The sequence below is a fragment of the Chrysemys picta genome, unplaced genomic scaffold, assembly GCF_011386835.1.
Source record: "Chrysemys picta bellii isolate R12L10 unplaced genomic scaffold, ASM1138683v2 scaf382, whole genome shotgun sequence".
Lineage (NCBI taxonomy): Eukaryota > Metazoa > Chordata > Testudines > Emydidae > Chrysemys > Chrysemys picta.
Window position 1 is genome coordinate 22,332 of NW_027053089.1, and position 15,876 is coordinate 38,207.

The 15,876-nt window shown below is 39.8% G+C and overlaps 1 long non-coding RNA gene across 2 annotated transcripts in view; it reads left to right on the forward strand.

Moving 5' to 3' along the window:
* The window catches only part of LOC135978671 (uncharacterized), a 33,975-nt gene extending 21,023 nt beyond the window's left edge, over window positions 1-12,952 (forward strand). Inside the window, exons 2-3 of one of the 2 annotated variants that reach the window (XR_010596049.1) lie at window positions 1,133-1,255; window positions 3,297-12,952. This is a non-coding gene — a long non-coding RNA (uncharacterized LOC135978671). Of the gene's footprint in view, window positions 1-1,132; window positions 2,951-3,296 lie in introns of those variants that run through there. The other variant, XR_010596048.1, reaches the window with a different exon arrangement.
* The last annotated feature ends 2,924 nt before the right edge of the window (window positions 12,953-15,876 follow it).

The window sequence follows — 15,876 nt, forward strand, 5'->3', positions numbered from 1 at the left end:
TTTCGTACTGGGCATTAATTATTTTGAAGTTGCCTTATTTGAGCTTGTCCCAGTTGGGGGTGGGAGGAAAGAGCTTTGGTTTCATGTTTAATTAACACACATGGGAAAAGACTAACCTGTACCAGTATTGCTTGCACCGTTTCACTCAATAGGAAAATTATGCAGCATTTTTTTCCCTTTTTGTAGTTTTAACTCTTCCACTTCTCATCCCCTCGCCCTTCTTTATGTATTTGAATCTGCATTGGTTATTAATTCATAAATCTTCAGTCAGTTAAAATCAAGTAACTTTAGCTATTATTATTTATTATTGTTATTTATTAATTAATACTAATAATGTTTCCATGTTATAGTCTGACTGCACATGCTTCCTCCTGCGCAGGAGGCCGGTTATTATTTAGAAACTGATACCCATGCTGTTCAGTTTAGTGATGTAACCTAAACTCAGTCCTTTAGTTAGTATGAGTTGTAGAACAGAAATGTACTATTACAGTATTCAGGCAGGGCCAAATATTTTTAGCAACTTTATTTAACAAGTTCCTTGTACCAAAGTCGACTGGTCGCATATGAAGACTGCATGCTGTTGAGCACTCAGTTTACTACGAAGCAGATGACCAGATGAACAGTTGTCATAAGTAGAGCTGGTTGGGAATTCTTCAACTAAACATTTCCATGTCAAAAGTTTTTCAATGTTTGGTGTTCTGTCCTTTTTGGGCACTTTCAAAGCAGAAGTTCCATCTTTTCGTTTGAAATACCTTTTGTTTTGAAATTTAATTTGTAGTGAAATTTAAATAATAATAAAAGTCAAACAAAACATTTCAAAAGTATTTAAATGAAATAATGTTTGAACGAACTGTGGGGTTTTTTTAGTTTCAGTTTAAAATTTTTCAAGATTTTGATCTTGTCCCAATTTGGAAAGGGAAAACTTTTTGCAATATTAAAAAATTTCCCGGGATGGCAAAATCATTTCCCACACAACTTGAGTCACTGTATACCTGTAGATTCTGACTGGTTTTGTGCATACTTTGGAGGGGGAAAAACCTTCAGATATAATTTTTTAGTACTATAAGAAGTAACAATCAAGGGCCTCTTGTGTACAATTGTATGACTAAATGTATACTGTTTTCCCTTTTAGGTATCTAAAAGCAATTGGCACAGGATCTTGGCTTTGTACTCTTAACTATCTTAGAGGGTGTGTTTTACGACGTTGGGAAATAGCAATTTCAGCTGAGATCGGAGCTGTGACATTGATCTAAAGGTAGGTCATGCAGAATTCTGAAAGTTCCCTTCTTCAGAAAATTTAAGGTTTAATCTTGATCTGGTTTAAATATTGTATGCTGGAATTCATTATGCAATAAAACAGGTATTTAATAGACATCTCAAGTTTCAGTGACTCTTTTGTCTTGAAATCAATTTTCTTTTTTCACTGGCCGACTTCACTCTAAATCAAGGTTCGCTATATCTGAATTCAATGGGCACATTATGATGCACTCTTTGAGCACAAGGCCTTTTCTTCTATTTCACTGTACATAGAATCAGAATACGGCTCATTGCAACAAATATAAATAAAAAGGATACAGTGGTGATTGTTAATCTCAGGTCCTCATCATGCATTTTCTCCTCTTGTGATGATGTTGGGCCTCGGGTATCTGAATAAGTGTCACATCTTTATTATATATCTGGTATTCCTACTCCCTCCTTCTCAAAGAGAACTACTGCATCTTTCCTCCAGCTAGGAGGACAGGACAAGAACCTTTTACTGAAACTGTTGCCACAAACAAATGATATCTTGGGATCAATCAGTGAGGTACACATTGCTGCTGCACTGTAGACCCCCAGAGCAAGTTTACCCCCAGAGCTGCCTTTGAAAAATCACATCTCTTATCAAATTATGTTGGGTACAATCTATCAAATTTCAAGGTTCTAGTCTGATTTACTTATTGCTCTATTTGGAGTTGTTATATTTCATATCTCAATCTCTTAATTTGCAAATGCTGGTCTTTTTATCTTGGACTAACAGTTAAAAGTAAAAGATGCAAAAATAAGAGACAGTATGGATCACTGGAGGGAGACTAGGCCTGGGAGACAGAACCCCCTGAAATCTAATCTCAACTCTGATCTTAAATTACTGAGTGGCCTTAGGCAAGTCCTTTAATTTATCTGCCTCTCTTCGCCTATAGAATGTGGCTAATGCCTCAGATGGGTGCCCTGAGAATTAATTTTGTCCAGCTCTTTAAAGATTAGAAGTCCCCCAATAAACCTTTTTATGCAGAAAAAATGAATTAATATCTAACATAGTGAAAACCAGAGCCCTTCACTTGAGACTGACTAAGCATATTTGAGACTTCCTTCTTTGGCTTTTTAGTTGCAGAGAATGAGTACCGGTAGTTAAGGTTTTGCTAGCTAAAAACCACTACAGTTGTAACATTTACCATGATGGCACACGTTTTTCTAATTATCTTTACCTGTTTTTGCTTTTTTTTTAAATGGTGGTGATAAAAAAAAAAAAAAATTTGCTCCAGGATATTTCCCTTGTTACTTTGAAAAAAAAAAAACTTCTGCAGAATGCAGTGCATATTTTCAGTTGGCTGACTATGGCAATATATACAAAAATCTATGTAAAGATTGCAACAGAATATTTGAAGAGCTACCGTTCTGTCACATTTAGGGCTTGTCTACATGTGAGATTCATACCAGTATAAGTTAGGATGTGTATTTAAGCTGATATAGTTGTATTGGTGTAACCCCTGTATGTGCAATAGTTGCTTTTTTCGGTTTAGCTCTTGTTGCTTGGGTAGGGACTTAAGCTAAATTAAAAAAAAAAAAAAAAAAAAGCCACTCGTATACTGTAATAGGAAGTGTCTGGGGTGGTGGTTTTACCAATATAACTGCTAAAACTTTTCCAGGTAGACAAGGTCTTAGTGCTGAACTTCCAGTGTTTGCAGGGTCCTGAAAGGGGCAGGAAGTCCTTGTTTTCAAATTCAAGCATGCCTGTTACTGTCTATGTAGCTTTCTTTGTCCAAATGTTTTTAAATATAGACTTCCACTGTGGCTTGCATTCAAATCTGCTTCCCCCTCCCCACAGTGGTGTTAGTTAATTGAACAAACCCTGCTTGGAGCAACTGATAATAGGAAAATGGTTGTGCGAGGGTTCTTGTGGTTCCTGTAACACAATTCCTATGGATCTATCAGATTGTTAAAGTGACAGAGCTGTTATAGAAATGAAAAAAAATCAAATCAGTCTGTTATGCTGAAGAGAATTTCATTGTCGCTTTATAAATTTTATTTCCCCCTTTTAGTCCCTCTTCATTTTATAGTTCCCATGGTGACTCCTTATCTAAGCCAGAAAACCAGATAAACTGCTTCAGTGAGCCAGCTTGGGCACAGATCCAATATTTTGGAGGTATTTTTAATTTGTATTATTAATCTGACTCTTCTATAGTTGCCTCCCTTTTTTCAGGGGTACCTTTTGCATGAAAGGAATAAGCCCATATTTGAGTATTTGGAATAATTTAGTTGGTTGCAGATGTCTTTGTACTCTCAGTTGAGGAAAAAATGGGTCTTTTGAAAGTCCAGGGTCTGCACCCATGCACTACCTGATTGGGCTAGAAGCAATACATGACAGTTAGCTAGCAAACAGGAGCAACAAATGGGAGTTTTGTGAAGGAGTGCTCCAGGTGAAAGAGGAGCAACTATGTGATCCTTGGAGTGAGTTTGTTGTCTTAGTTTTTTGTTATGTGCTTTCTTGCCATGTGCCTGCTTGATTGAATTTTATAGTGTGGTCTCTTTTGGGGGGCTGTGTGCTGAGCCTAGATTCCTGCTAGGCTAGGCTGAAAGCTTCCTAATGAGGCTCTAGTCTGCTATCCTTGAGGGCGGGGCTAAATCAGGGAGAACAGGGATTTAAAAAACCAGCTTCTAAGCACCCAGAGGAGCTAGGAAACAGGGGAGTTTAGAGAAGGAGTGTGAGAGCCAGATAGACCTAACAAACATACTCTAAACTTAGGCCAGTGATGCCCCCCCAAAACAAACAAACAAACAAATCGTAGCACGAACAAACAAAAACCCCTGCAAGAGTAAAAATAACTCGGGCAGAAGTCCAGCAGCAGACTGGGGGCTATCCAGTTTGTTGTATTGAATGCAGCATTTATGATCGATTACCTGCCTGTGGGCACATGGCAAATATGTACATTTGGTGCAATCAGCTCATGAACCTCAGAGACTGAGTACAGGCCCTGGAGACCAGAGTAGCTAAGCTGGAGGAACTAAGGAAGACAGAGGTAGACGGATGAAACTTTCAGGGACACAGTTGAGGATGACAGTGTTGGGGAAGGAGAACATGAAGCTGTAGCGCAGGGAAATGATCGCATAGTTGGGACCCTCCTTCCAGATGTCATGATATCCTCTTGCACTGAGGATACCCATCTAGGGGAAGGAACCCCAGTTATTAGGAAGAGACCGTTAATAATCATGGGGGATTAAATTATTAGAAATATTAGATAGTTGGGTTTGTGATGATGAGGAGAGCCACACGGTGAATTGTCTGGTGGGTGCAGACCTCTTGAGACATCTATATAGACATATGGGCAATGCTGGAGAGAAGCCAGTGGTTGTGGTACATGTAGGCACCGATAATAGGGAAAGGTAGGAAAGAGGTGCTGGAGGCCAAATTTAATCTGCTAGGTAAGAGATTAAAGTCCAGGACCTCTATTGTAGCATTTTCTGCAATGCTCCCAGTTCCATCTGCAGGACCAGTTAGACACACAAACAACTGCAGGGTCTCAATGTGTGGATAAGACAGGTATTCAGAGGAGGGATTTAAGTTTGTCAGGAACTGGGGAACCTTTTGGGAAAGGAGGTGCCTATACAGGAAGGGTTGGCTCCACCTAAATCAAAATGGAATCAGGTTGCTGGCATGTAAAATTAAAAAGTTTGTAGAGCACTTTTTAAACTAAGGGCTGGGGGAAAGCAGGAGTGGAGGAGCACACTGTTGGGACAAAGACATCCCTTAAGGGAGGATTTATTAAAGGGAATACTCTAGAAAAGAGGAGAGGATAGAAACTGATAAAGTACAGATGGGAAATGAAGCGAAACAGTCAAATGAAAGAATCTCCTTCAATTACATCACATGAAGGCAGACAACTAAATATTGACAAACTTTATAATTGCTTATTCACAAATGCTAGAAGTCTAAATACTAAGATGGGTGAACTTGAGTGCCTGGTTGTGAATGAGAATATTGATATAATAGGCATCACAGAAACTTGGTGAAATGATGATACTCAATGGGACATGGTGATTCCAGGGTACAAAATATGTGGGAATGACAGAATAGATCATACTCAGGGGGGGAGTGGCATTACCTGTGAAAGAAATCATAGAGTCAAACGTAGCAAAAATCTTAAATTAATCAAACTAGATCATTGAATCTCTGTGGATAGAAATTCCATGCTTAAATAATTAGAATATAGCGGAAGGAATATACTACTGACCACCTGATCAGTATGGTGATTGTGAAATGCTCAGGGAGATTAGACAGGCTACAAAAACAGAAACCCCAACATTAATGTGGGATTTCAACTATCCCCATATTGATTGGATATATGTCACTTGAGGAAGGGATGCAAGATAGAAGGACACGAAATAAAATTTCTAGACATTGTTCATTACTGCTTCTTAGAGCAGTCGCTCCTGGAACCCACAAGGGGAGAGTCCTAAGTGCAGCACAGGAGCTGATCCAAGAGGTGACTGTAGCTGAACTGCTTATTAAAAGCAACCATCACGTAATTAAATTCCCCCTTGTAGGGGCAAAATACTAATGAAACCCACCACAATAGCATTTAACTTCAGAAAGGCGAACTACACAAAAATGATGATGCTAATTGAACATAAATTAAAAGGAACAGTCACAAGAATGAATTGCCTTCAAGCTAAATGTATATCCCAAATTTTTAAAAAAAAAGCCACCATGGCTAACCAACAAAGTAAAAGAGGCAGTTAAAGGCAAAAAGACGTCCTTTAAAAATTGGAAGTCAAATTGTACTGAGGAAAGTAGAAAGGAGCATAAACTCTGGCAAGTCAAGTATACCGCTACCCCGATATAACGCGACCCGATATAACATGAATTCAGATAGAACGTGGTAAAGCAGTGCTCTGGGGGGGGCGGGACTGCGCACTCTGGCAGATCAAAGCAAGTTTGATATAGCGCGGTTTCACCTATAATGCTGTAAGATTTTTTTTTTTTTTTTGGCTCCCGAGGACAGCGTTGTATCGGGGTAGAGGTGTATAAAAATATAATTAGGCAGGCCAAAAAGAATGTGAAGAGCAACTAGCAAAAAACACAAACTAACAGCAAAATGTTTTAATTCCATCAAAAGCAGAAAGCCTGCCAGACAATTAGTGGGGATCACTGGATGAAGAAGCGCTAAAAGAGCGCTCAAGGAAGACAAAACCACTGTGGAAAAGCTAAACAAATTCTATTAATCCGTTTTCACTGCAGAGGATGTGAGGGAGATTCTCACACCTGAACCATTTTAAAGTGACAGATCTGAGGAACTGTCCCAGATTGAGGTGTCAGTAGAGGAGGTTTTGAAACAGCTTGATATATTAAACTGTAATAAGTCGCCAGGACCAGATGGTATTCAGCCAAGAGTTGTGAATGAATTCAAATATGAAATTGCAGATCTACTAACTGTGGTATGTAACCTATCCCTAAAATCAGCCCCTTGTACCCGAGGACTCTCGGAGGATAACTAATGTAAGCCCAATTTTTAAAAACTACTGCAGAGTGATGTGGCAATTACAAGCTGAAAAGCCTAACTTCAATACCAGGCAGTTTGATAGTCTGTTGTTCACTATAGTTTCAACAATAGATGAACACTCTATGTTGGGGAAGAGTCAACATGGCTTTTGTAAAGGGAAATCCATACCTCCCCAATCTATTAGAATTCTTCCAGGGTGTCAACAAGCTTGTGGACAAGGGGGATCCCATTGATCTAGTGCACTTGGACTTTCAAAGAGCCTTTGACAGGGTCCTTCACCAAAGGCTCTTAAGCAAAGTAAACAGTTGTGGGATAAGAGGGAAGGTCCTTTCCTGGCTCAGTAACTGGTTAAAAGATAGGAAACAAAGGGTAGGAATAAATGGTCAGCTCTCATAATGGAGAGAGGTAAATAGCAGGGTCTCCCAAGGATCTGTCCTGGGACCAATGCCATTTAACATTCTCATAAATGATCTGGAAAGGGGGGTAAACAGTGAGGTGGCAAAGTTTGCAGATGATACAAAATTATTTAAGACAGTTAAGTCTAAAGCTGCCTGAGAAGAGTTACAAAGGGATCTCGCAAAACTGGGAGACTAGGCAACAAAAGGGCAGATGAAATTCATTGTTGATAATTCAAAGTAATGAACATTGGAAAACATAATCCGAGCTATACATACAAAATGATGGTTCTAAATTAGCTGTTACCACTCAAGAAAGAGATCTTGGAGTCATTAAGGATAGTTCTCTGAAAACATCTGCTCAAACTACAGCAGCAGTCAAAAAAGCCAATAGAATGTTAGGAACCATTAGGAAAGGAATAGATAAGACAGAAAATATCACAGTGCCACTATATAAATCCATGGTACACCCACGCCTTAAATATTGTGTTCGTTTCTGGTTGCCATATCTCAAAAAATATATATTAGAATTGAAACAGGTATAGAGAAGGGCAACAAAAATGAATAGGGGTATGGAACAGCTTCCCGATGGGCGGGGAGAGAGACTGTGACTGTTAAGCTTAGAAAAGAGACAACTAAGGAGAATATGACAGAGGTCTATCAAATGTTGACTGGTGTGGAGAAAATTTAATAAGGAAGTGTTATTTACCCTTTCACACAACAAAAGAACCAGGGGTCACCCAGTGACATTAATAGGGAGCACGTTTAAAACAAACAAGGAAATACTTCTTCACACAACGCACAGCCAACCAGTGGAACTCATTGCCAAGGCTTTTGTGAATGCTAAAGGTATACCGGGGCTTGTTTAAAAAAATAATTAGATATGTTCATGGAGTATAGATCCAGAAATGGCTATTAGCCAGGAAGGTCTGGGAATGTAACCTCTTGCCCTTAGATATCCCTAAGCCTCCAACTGCCAGAAGCTGGGACTGGACAACAGGGGATGGATCACTTGAAAGTTGCCCTGTTTTGTTCATTCTCTCTGAAGACTTTGGCACTAGCAACTGTTGGAAGACAGGATACTGGGCTAGACGGACCATTGGTCTGACCCAGTATGGCCGTTCTTAGTTCTGTTGTGCTTTTTCCCCCTCCCCTCTCTCCCTGAGTCAGTGCAGTGACCTATTTAACTAGACTAACCTTTGGGAAGACTACTCATTTAACCCAAAATGCTTCATATTGGCATCCTACAGGGAATGTACAAAATAAGTATTTTCCCAGTCCCATTCTAAATGTTAAGCGTTGGCATACGAAGCGCAGTTAAACTTCCTTAATGGGAATTGAAGACATTCACGCAGTGGGGTGGGATCATTAATCAAGGACCTTTTGTCTAGTTAAAACTATCTGAGTGTTTTGTTAGTATGTCTTCAGGTTTTCAGAGAACTGAAACTTAGAAGTGACTTTGTAATGGTTTTGGGTGCACAGAATCTTTTTGGGGAGGTGGGGTAGTTGTAGAATCATACTACGGTACACTGAGTCTCTGTGGCTTTTATTGTCTTGTATAGTTACTGTTCAAACTTATTACACAATTAAGAAATGTATTGGGTCTTCCTTTCCTTAGAGTGGTGGACAGCAAGTGTGTTTTAGAGGTGACATGTTTGGGATGGAGGAGTACTAGTTTCATGCTGCAACCAACTTAGCTTCTTAATGACACTTGCTACTTCTATTGGTAGAAGTGTAGCTAGAAGTTTGAAGTTCCTTTAACTGGTGTCTGTAGTGAGGGTAGAGATGATTGGCATCTGGCTAAAAAGTCACAATAACCCAGGCTCAACTTCTTAATGTGTGTGACACTGTAAAAAGTTTTCAATGTTCTTGCAGCACGAATTGTTCTTTGTAAGATGTGACAAGGTGTTCACATGTATCAACACTAGAAAATTTCACCTGTTCGCTGTCGTTCTCCTTTTGCTCCCTTTGGGAGATAAAACAGCTGCTAAATGTTTTTACATTAAGTTCAATATTGAAATTCTATCTTCTGGCTTTGATGGAGGAGAAAAGCTAAACTATACAAACAAATTAAATTGATTGGATTGTTGTGAGCACAGTGACACAACTGTTAGCAGTAAGTGCAAGATAACTTCTAGATTTTTAGTAAATGTGACCTGGAACCTTCTGAAAAAAACAAAAATGGCCTTTTGTTATGACTATTGCAGCTTCTAACTATGTTTAGAATGCAGGAGGGCTACAGAAGAGAGAAAGCAACTGAGAGTATGTCTACATTTTTAACTTGGTGCAGATTTTGTTTATCCATGTTAAGTGATTCGCAACAACTGTTGCACAATTAATTTCTACACCCTGCATTGTTATCCTGCAATCAAGTTAAATTACTCTTGGGGGAATTCTGCACCACTGCACATGCAGAATTTGCACAGAAATTAATGTGCACGCAGAATTCCCTTCCTCCCTCCCCCGAAATGGGCTGCAGAGCTGCTGGCAGCCACTAGGGGCAGCGGGACCCTTCAGAGTCCAGCTCGCAAATTGAAGACGCTGCTGGGGGAAGGTAGAGGGAGTTGGAGGGTTCCTGACAGCTGCAATTCCTGGCCTGCCCTGAAGAAAGAAAAGCAGCATGCAGGAAACTCCACGCAAGCCCGGGACCTAGTATCAGGCTGTTTCTCCCTCTTGATCCCTGGACTCTGTGGGAGAGGGATGCAAGTGTCTGGGTGCCCCATGTCTGGGTTCTGGGGGGGGAGCGGTGTAGGTGTCTGGGCTGGGGGGGAGCCCGCAGATGGGCTCTGGGGGAGGAGGGGTGTGGGTGTCTAGGCTGGGGGGGCCTGCAGCTGGGCTCTGGGGGAGAAGGGGTATGGCTGGGTTCTGGGGTGGGTGGAGGTGCAGGTGTCTGGGCTGGGGGGGCACAGCTGGGCTCTGGGGGGGAACAGGGGGCAGAGAAATAGGTACTGGGTTGTCATAGGGGTTTCTTTAACTCTCTACTCCTGGGGGAGGTTTTGTGTGCGTCTGTATTGTTACAGACATACTTGCTGACAGGTATTTTGAAATAAATTACCAAAATAATTGAAACTGGCATGATTATATAGTGTTGTTTTGACAAATAAAATATGCAGAATTTGGCAGAATTTTTAACTTTTTGGCACAGAATCCCCCCCGGAGTAAATAGTTAATGTTGCTTCATATCTTTGTGGCCATTTACAGTACTATTTTGCAATGAGCACTCAGCATTCTGGTCAGACATCGCATCATTGTTCTGCCACGCTGTTTCATGCCTTCTGGGATTTTTTTTTTTTTTTTGCACTCTACATTTTGAGTTTTTTGTACCAGAAAGCAATGGAATTCTGGGGTTTGTGGTCAAACAGAATAACTTTTATTTTTCATCTTGTTTCACCGCATCAGCCTCCTTGTTTCTCTGATCCAGTGACACTTTTAAAGCACTGTCAGACAGCATGGAGGAAGTGTTGTTGAGCACTGCAATCCTTGTTGTCATACATATAAAGACTGCTGGTATATCATCTCAAGTTGTGCAATGGCTGTACAACCAGAATAATAAGGGAACCTGAGAAGGAGGAGACTGAAAATAATCACACTTCCTTGGCTCACTCAGAACACTGCTTTTTTGGTTTTGCCATGTAGTACTGACTGGTGGGAAAGACCTGAGATGACCAGCAGTGGTGGCATAACTTCAAGATGTCAAAAGCCACTTTCCTAGAACTTTGTGCAGAGCTTGCCCCTGGAGCTGCAGTGGTAGACCATGTACATGAGAGCTTCCCTCAGCATAGAGAAGCATGTGGCTATTGCCATCTGGAAGCTTTTCACCCCTGGCTGCTACTGATCAGTTAGTAGCCAGTTTGATGTTGGTGGATCAAACATCAGGCTGTTGCCATGGAGGTGTGCACCACAATCAAGGTGGTGTCCTTCTAGGTCATAATTCTAGGCAATGTGCAGGTAGCTATTAATGGCTTTGCATGATTGGGGTTTCTTAATTGCATAGGGGACATTGATGGGACCCATGTGCCCATTCTTTGCCTCCCACATCAGGCTTCAGGGTTCATCAACAGAAAGGATTATTTCTCCGTGGTGCTGCATGGCTTGGTTGATCAGTGTGGAACATTCACTAATATGTATGTGGGGTCGTCTGGAAATGTCTACGACACCATGATTTTTAGAAGGTTTGGACACTTTCATGTAATGACAAATGGAACTTTTGCACTGATGGTCTATATGAACATTAATGACATTGCCATTCCTCCAGTCATTCTAGGAGATAGTTTACTCTCTGCTCTCCTGGCCTAGGAAGCCTGTCACTGGAGAGGCAAAAGGAACTGCTTAGTTATACCCTGAGTAGTTGCAGAAAGACACTGGAATGTGCATTTGGAAGACTGAAAAGTAGATGGAGGATCCTGATGTCAAGTCTGGATGCTGATGAGGGACATCTTCTGATTGTACAAAACACAGCAACCAGATATAATCTTTGTGAGAGCAAGGGAGAGCATTGCACATGATGGGAGTGGGATGTGCACACGTGGTGAACATTTTGAACAGCGAGGGAGGAGGCCGATGTGTAGAATAATTGTGATGGATATGTTTTGCTCCTACTCATGAGAAATGCGTATGTTGTGTAAGGCATGTCATAACATTACTACACATATTTCTTTGTTCTTAATGCATTGTATGTGCAGTTTGTAAAGCAATGCTTTTAGTATAGTACTTGTTTTGATGGAATTACTGTACCAGTTAGGTGGTTTTAACTGGATGCTTTGCAATAGAAAGGAAGGTCTAAGATTCAAACATGAATGAAAACACACTTTCAGATTATTTTTGTAAATAATACAAATAATAAATGAAGATGAACTTTATAAGCATTTTAAAATTTTATTGAGCTGCTGCACTGCTGTGCAAAGTTAGTAGGCCATCTGCTCTAGGAACATAGTCTGCCTCTCCATAGTCCAAGGTGCTTTGTGTCTTTTTCTTCTCTTCCTGATCCTGCTGACATGCTGAAAAATAAAAAATAAATAAAAAAGATAATTTTCAGTAAGAATCTCCTTTCTTGTTAAGCTATGCAATTCCACTGTTTTTGTGAAGGAAGGGGAGGTGACTGTGTGGAGGGGGAAAGACTAATAAGCCCTGCGATGGGGGTATGGGACAGGAGATAGGAAGGTTACACAGTGTTTCTGTGGGTATTTTATTACTATAAATGAGTTTGTGCAGTCTCCAGTACCACCTTTGCGTTAAGCATTGGGGATGGAGTTTAAAAGCCCATGAATCAGTGAAAAGTTATGCCAACATGGAGACATCCTTGCAGTACCCAACATATGTAACTTGCCCTCTCATTGTGTTGTCTTTTGAGGTATCATTTTAATACTTCCAGGAATTGATGCTATCCACAGTATGGGTCTCTGTTTATGGTTCAGACTCATCCTTCTGCTCTAAATAGAGGTGGTGGGACCTTCATGACTGACTGGCTCAGGGTTCACCTAGGTCATTGTGGATCAGTCAGACTGTTCACAACAAACACTGGTACAATGGTGACACATGTAGCAAAGAACAGTCAAAGTCCGCATAGTAAGATCAGACTGTGCCACTCTCTATTCAGACAAATAGTACTTTGAATGTCTGTAGTCCCAGCTGGAGCTCCTCTGTTATACTGCAGCACTGGAAAGTGTTCTGGTTGTGCTCCTGACTGAACAGTTGCCATGATGCTTGCATATCGGCTTACTGCCAGCCAGCCGGGCTAGATAAAGCTCCTATCCCAAGAGGTCTAAAAAGCCAGAATCATAGTATGGGATCACCAAACAGCAGCATGAGGTATTACTAGAGAGTTATTACAAGAATAACACTGCTATGTATGAACTCCTCATGATGGAATCACAAAGGATGGCACCTGGCTCAGGATGACCTTTTAAACAGTGAGGTGACATCCGGTCAGAATGACCCCAGAGCAGAATGAGGTCTATAGGAGACCAAGGTAGACAGCAAAGCAGTATGGGATACTGGTGGGAGGACTTGATAGATGTGCAACACATGGTACAGGATGCAGATGTATCCACATATATTTTGCTGTGGAGCTATTAAGCTCCTCCTGCATCTAAGTAAACCCACCTCCAAAGTGGGTTTTATAACATGCATTAAAGAGCAAGATTTGTAACAAAACATTTTGCATATGGCTGTAAGATGTTTTAATGAGAAACATTTCAAGTTGATCCACAACAAATTTGACCTGGAGACAAGCCCTTATGGTTCATCACACTTCTGAAAGTCTGATGGGAATATATCAGTTTATAAATATGCTTTGCGTTTTAAGCAAAGCACTAGTTAGGTCTTAAACTTTATTTTTAAACAATTAACCACTTGATAAATGACATCAAAATTCTTGCTTTAATTCTTGCCAGATTCTACTTTCCAGATTTTACTTGATTAAATTGTCAACTTTCACTTGCCTGCATCTTTGGTTTCCTTCTTGGCTTGGAATGTGCATGCTTAGCATCTCTGCTTGGGTGAGACAGTTCCTGTTGTCGCTGCAGACTTTTTAATCTCTCCACAAAAATGTTCCAACAGTAAGATATTCTACAGCCTCTTGGATGACTAACAAGTATTAATTTACACACACGAGAATTTGAAAATCCCCTGTTAAGAACTTCTTAACCATGCAGTGATCTGGAAGCTTACATGCAGGGTTCTGCACAACTCACCTCCTCTGCTGTCCCTCGCACAATCAGAGTGGCACTACTATTTGCTGTGCTTGCAGGTAAAACAACCCTAAAGTTTGAATTACAGTAAGTGGTCTTAAGAACAAAATGAAGAAAGCAGTGTGAAATGTACATATATGTTTACAGAAAGTATTGATGCATTTGTGAAATGCATCTTTAGCAGAAATTTTTTTGACCTATCTTAGTATAATATAGCCATTAATAATTGTCCATTCCTAATCCTTGATATTTTAGACCCTTCAGCAGCTGTTGTTGATTGTACAATAGAAACAGTTTGAATGCTAGTCGGAAACAGGTGGTCTATGTACTAAACTTCTGAAATATGGACCATAGTCAACAAAGTTGTCAGAGCATGTCATGAAAAATTAGATATTGGTATAAGTCCTGGGATAGCTTGTGCTGAGTTTTTGGTTCTTTCAGAGAAGTGTAAAGTATTTACTGCAGGGTTTTCTACAATGTATTTCTTCAGGGAAAAAAAATTGCTTTACGATTCATATCCAATTATCATTATAGCTTGCATTGAAATAGGTTAGAATTTCTAATTTAATTATTAAAGAAATAAATTGTCAACAGGTTGTCTTGATTCTTGGCTAAAAAAAGCTATTTTGTAACTTGCATTTCATAGCTTGTGCTAAATCTCCTACACAAAGTATTCATTGTTTACGGAATGCAATTTTTAGGTTGACTTTTGGAGATGCATTGATACAATGGTGAGAAGTACTCTTCTTTTTTAAATTACTTGACTATTTTTTAAAAAGTTAATGGAAATGTAGCTCTTCATTAATTAGTTGACTTTTTAAAGGTCTGGGTTTTTTAATTAGTTTCAACGACAGAGCGGTTCATTTTGCTAAAGAAAGAGAATTCTTTTATGCATGTGACCTTCTGTAGTGTTACTCAGGACTGAATTTTTCTTCTTTATTCCTATAGCTTATGTTTAATTTCATTGTTATTTAAAATGTCTCTTCAAACCTGGTAACTCTTGAGGCTTCGATAAAGGTGTGGCACATCAAAATATGATGAACATGCTAGAAGCTAACTCTGTATTCTCAGTCTAATGCTCTCTTTAATTAGCCACAAGACTGCAATAATAACAATCACTGGACAATTAAACAGTTCTCTTTTGGGGGGATTAAAGAGTTCTCTTTTGGCTGCGGGGAATGACCTTGAAGAAATGAATGCAACAAATACATTAATTTAAAGTAAAAATTCAAAGGTAGAATTAGATTGGAAGTAATTTGGACAACGATGAGAAATTCTGCTGTAGCCTGAGAGGACTGATATTCAGAAATATGGGTATGGCCTTAAGTAAATTGGGTAATCTGTTTACGAAGCCCTCTTCACCATGATATCTGAGATTCTTAAACATTAATCCTCATAAAACCTTTCTGAAGTAGGGAAGAATTAACTTTATTTTACACACAGAGTACTGAGTTTTGGATATAAAGTGATATGCCAAGGTCATCAGGAAGTCACTGGCAAAGCAAGGAAATGAATCTCCTAAATCCAGTCCTATGCCTTAACCACAAGACTACCCTCTACCCTTTAAACACTTAATAGGAACTTGTCAAAATAATTATTTTGAAGAAGTTCTGGTAGAAACTCACAAGTCCAGAATCCTAAAGTTAAAATTGTTTCTTTTCCTTTTACTGGTTCATAATCCAGTACATAAAATCACTCTTTTAGGGGTACATCCTAATTTTATGGTTGTCCTCGCTGTCGGACTTCTTAAAATTCAGTATTTGAAATCATTCCTATAAAGAGGTCAGCTTAGACAATTTTTTTTTTCTGGTAGAATGTATAGGTTCCTTCAAAGCTGTTAGGTCTTTGTTGTGAAAGCAAATATTTAGGGTTTGCTTAAATTTACAGAGCAAGATCAGTAGATGTTCCTTACCTGGATAGGTGAAAATATGTATTTTGCAAAGGCTTAGACCAGTGGTTCCCAAACTTGTTCCACTGCTTGTGCAGGGAAAGCCCCTGGCAGACCAGGCCGGTTTGTTTACCTGCTACGTCCACAGG